Source organism: Choloepus didactylus, chromosome 1 (genome assembly GCF_015220235.1).
Source record: "Choloepus didactylus isolate mChoDid1 chromosome 1, mChoDid1.pri, whole genome shotgun sequence".
Classification (NCBI taxonomy): Eukaryota; Metazoa; Chordata; class Mammalia; order Pilosa; family Megalonychidae; genus Choloepus; species Choloepus didactylus.
The window spans coordinates 54406697-54411718 of NC_051307.1; the positions used below are offsets into that span (position 1 = coordinate 54406697).

The 5022-nt window shown below is 38.6% G+C and overlaps 1 pseudogene; it reads right to left on the bottom strand.

Moving 5' to 3' along the window:
• Positions 1-3586: 3586 nt before the first annotated feature.
• On the bottom strand, positions 3587-4481 carry LOC119530595 (annotated as a pseudogene).
• Between the last annotated feature and the right edge of the window lie 541 nt (positions 4482-5022).

The following is a 5022-nucleotide window of genomic DNA, read 5'->3' on the forward strand; positions in this document are numbered from 1 at the left end:
GATGATAGACAGGCAGACAGATAGATAGAATGATATAGCCAATGTAGCAAAACATTAAAAGTTCGTAAATCTTGCCATCTGGTATGTTGGAATTTGCTGTATGGACTTTGTATTATTTTTGCAACTGTCCTGTGAGTTTGAAATTATTTCAAAGTAAAATATTTTAAAAATATTTGTTTCATTTCATATCATGTGCCCTCATCCCTTTAAGCTTTCCCCTTGTCTTTCTTCTGTCTTTCATAGTTATATTTGTTTAATAGAGTTAGTTACATATTTTTTTTCTCTATTTATTCAACTAAGTACGCATTTATAATCTGTCAGTAATTTTAGTCAGTTCTGTTCCAAATAAACAATCCCACATTTCAGTGGCTTTTAACAGAGCTGTTCAGCTTTGCTTTCGTATGTGGGTCATGCCCACTCCTGTGGCAGAAAAGAAGAGGAAGAGGCTAAGATGAACCACACAATTACATTTAAAATGTGTTTGGATATGGTGCCTTAGTTTTCTAGGGCTGCTGTAAAAAAAAATACCATAAATTGGGTGGCTTAAAAAAATAAAAAATTGTCTCAGAGTTCTGAGGTCCATGTTTCCTTTGAAGTCTGTAGATTTCTGGGGTGGATTATAGCAATCCATGGCATTCTTTGGCTTGTGGTATAACTCAAGCTCTGCCTCCATCACATAAACATCTTTGACTATTTGTATGTGTCCTAATTTCCTCGCCTTATAAGGACACCAGTCATATTGGATTAGGATCCACCCTAATCCAGTCTGGACTCATTATAACTAATATCTTCAAAGACCCTATTTCCAAATAGGATCATTTTCAGGAGACAAAGGGTTAGAACTAAAACATGTATTTTTAGGGACACAGTTCAATCCATAACACATGGAAAACCACGTCAGCTCAAATTCCATTGGTCAAAGCAAGTCACATGGCCAGACTGAAATCAGTGGGATGGGGAATTATAATTCCACCCATCAGAACTAGATATGATACACAGCATTTGGGGGTGGTGGTGGTGTATAATCATCTTACAGGAAATATGGTAGAGAAAAATTGGGAACAATGGTACAATCTACCATGTTAGTCCATTAAAATCTGGTTTAGATAATATGCTTCAATAAATACTTAATTTCCAGATTATAAATCTTGGAGTGAACACACTTGGATTTGAGTTCTAGCTACATCACTTCCTGTTTTTCCATCCTCAGTAAATCTCAATTTTCTTATCTAAAATGAGGGCTACTAGCTCCTAGTCATGGACAACTTACTATGGAGCACTGAAATATATTTAGAGCACTTACATAAATGCTAACTGCTTCATCAACATCATCATCACTATCACCCTGTAGCAGGGACCAAAATAAGCTAATCTGAAAACTTCTACAGCTTTTCCATTATTTGCATGGGTGGAGGAGGTGGGTGTGGAAGCTGAAATTTATCCTTTAAGAAGGGGAGGTGAATGGTCCCTTTTTTTGAAAAGAACTACATTGGAGAGCCTTTTGTATTATACAGATAGAAGTCCACTGAGAAGCTTTGTATTAGAATATTTAATAATATAATATAAAAGTTATATAATATAAAAGTTTTTTTAAATTATGGGTAGAGATTATCATTGCAGAAGTTAATACTATAATAACTGATTTTTCTTTTTAATGCTTCTTATTGAGTCACCACAAAGCACGTAAGGGACAGGACCTAGAGAAAAAAAGGGGAAAAGAAAAATCATGCTTATTGTTTCATTTATTCATTCATTAATTCTTTCATGTATTTACTCGGCCATTCAACAGATATTTATAGTGCATCTACTATATACCAGGAACTGTTCTAGGGGCTGGTGTTACAATAATGCACAAACCCCCAGATATGGTCTTTGCCTTCTAAGACCTTTTAGTTTTACCTGTCTCCATGTTTGGTGGTGAAGCAGATCAGAGAGACCAGTCTAACAAGTGAAGAGGTTAGGAGAAAGCTGCACACAATAGAAGCCAGAGGCAATGGTCTAGACGGAGAGCTAGCCAGTGGCTGTAGGAAATGAACTAAACTGTATAAGAACTTCATGGAGATTGTTAAAGCAAATCTAAGTCAATGGCAAATTAGGATGGACACAGAACAGGATATTGACTTGGACAATTACCATTTGAACATCCAAGGGAAGGATGACCCAGAATGCTGGTAGCTGTTGGTTTACTTGTTTATCCTGCCTTTTTCCTCCTACCCCTCACCTCAAGCAGGAGATTTAAGATAGTGTCTTCCATTTTTTTGTTTGTTTCAATATCCTAATGGCTAGCACAATGCTCTAGGAAGGAATAAGTAACGGAGCTTAAAAATCACCTGGACCAAAATTTTTGTCTAACTCCTTGATGGCTTTACACATCAAAGAGCTTTGTGACTTTAGAGAAAGTTGCATTGTGATTTTGAGAACTTGAAAAATGAGGCAAGAATTTGAATGTCGCAAGTGAGAGGGTTGACATGTGGTGGCATCCCTGAGTACGCATAAGAGCTTTTTAGGTGATATGCTTTTCCTGAAAGAGAATATTTCTTTAACAATAATAGCTAGTATTTATTGAGTGGCAGGCACTTTTCTAAATGCTTTATCTGACTTAACTCATTTAATCCTCCCAGCATTATAGCCTGAATTATGCTCTATTTCATAGATGAGAAGTTTGAGGTATGAGGAAGTTACTATGCATCATGCTGAGATTAAAATACAAGAAGCAGTCAAACTGAAAAAAATGAAAAGTCTATCCTTCCAACAACTACCCTAAATTGTCTCCTTGCACAACCTAGTGTGAAGCATGATGGACGAAGTTGGTGACATCATATAACAGAGCACAAGCAGTGCAAATACTTAAAGGCAAATCAGAGGTGGTAGATTTCCCCACCCCTCTCCTGGAAAGCAATTTGGTAATTAACATATGCAAAGAGACCTGCTTTCACAAAGTTTTATTAAAGAAGCAAAAATCTAAACTTATTCTACGTCTCAATAGAGCAGAATTTGTATCACCATTGATGGAGTTCAGAAATTCATGGAATGGGATAAGCAACACCTTCAGTTGCAGACACCAGAAAAATACTCTTTTTCTTTGAAATAGGTAACTAGTGACTTCTTTCTATGGACTGCCCCAGGGAGAGGTGGTTCTGTCTTTTTGTAGCAGATCATCTCAGTTCGCTCCTGATGCATGAGCTGGGGTTTTGCACTTGGGCTTTCATGTGAGTTTTTACAGGGATGAAGGTTGTTTTCTTTCTTTCTTTCTTTTCTTTCAGTGTCATGATCAGACTATTACATTTAGCAATCAACAGCATGGGTGCAAAAAAAAAAAAAAATCTACATTAAAACCCTTTGTTGGAATGCTTTACACTTTCCACAGAACAGAAACTAAAACAACCTGTTATACAATTATTCACAAATACAGTCCTTGTGTTTTTTTGCCCATACACATGAGCATTGTCTAAAACATGTCTTCTTTGTAGCAGCTAGGCCCTGCCACCACTGTACTTGGCTGAGTTCACAAATCTTTTGTACCCTGTAGCTTCCCTGTCACTTCTCTGGCTCTCCTCTCCTGTTCAGCTTTATTTCCTGGCAGTAATTAAAACCTTATGGGACTGCCATAGCTACTGCTGCTGCTGGAACTGCCATAGCCACCTTGGTTTCATGGTTTGGCAGAGTATTGGCATCCACCACCATAAGGCCAAAGGGCCAAAGCTTCTGCCTCCAAAGTTTCCTCCCTTCATGGGTCCAAAATTTGAAGATTGACTGTCATAATTGCCCAAATCATTGTAGCTTCCACCACCTCCAAAATTGCTTCCATCATTACCAAATCCATTATAGCCATCCCCACTGCCACCATATCCACCACCACCTCAGCTGCCACCTAAGCCACCATGGCCGCCAAAGTAGTCATTCCCACCAAAAACCACCTCCATGACCACCACCGAAGACAGGGCTTTTCCTACTTCACAGTTGTGGCAATTCATGGTATGGTATTTCTGAACGACAATCTTACCCACAGAGTCATGGTTGTCAAAGGTTACAAAAGCAAAGCATCTCTTCTTGCCACTGCCTCAGTCAGTCATGATTTCAATCATGTCAATCTTCCCATAATGCTCAAAATAATCTCTTAGGTGATGCTCTTCAATGTCTTCTTTAATGCCACCAACAAAGATCTTTTTCACAGTTAAGTGGGCACCTGGTCTTTGAGAGTCTTCCCTTGAGACAGCCGTATTTGGTTCTACAACTTTTCCATCCACCTTATGTGGCCTTGCATTCATGGCTGCATCCACCTCCTCCACAGCAGAGTACGTGACAAACCCAAAGCCTCTGGAGCGTTTGGTGTTTTTATCTGTCATTACCACACAGTCTGTGAGTGTTCCCCATTGCTCAAAACGGCTCCTCAGACTTTCATCGGTTGTTTCAAAGCTTAGCCCTCTGATGAAAAGCTTCTGCAGCTGTTCAGGCTCTTTAGGAGTCTCTGAGTAAGACATGACGGCAGTGGGAGGAAAGAATTCAACGATGCTTCCTCATCGGCGTCCACAGGCAGAAAGGAGTAAGCTAACTGACTTATCTCAAAGGTTGTATTTATTTCTATTTCTATTTTATTTGGTTAGATTTTCCTAGGAAGTAGATAGTACACATTATGTTTCATCCTACAAGCTGTGGATTTTGGCTGATACATCTGTTCAGACGTTATCTCCAAAACATAATCCCTGAGATCATGAAGCATGATATAGTATTTCAAGGCAGCAATAATTTGTTCAACTATTTACAACTGTTTTTTTCAGGAGGCAGTCTTTTTCTTTCTCAAGGAAATGACAAAATATCGATGAGGTTTCAGTTCAGGGGCTTGGAGGGAACTTGGAGTCTAATACTCACTCACTGACAGTGATGTTTTAAGCTGAGGCTCAAATCAGAGATTCCCCTGAGGTAGATTCTGGTGCTTTGTTTAACAAAGCAAACTATGAGTCCAAATCGTTCATTACCATATTCATAAGTAATCTATTTAGCAAGGCAGTATGAAGATAATAA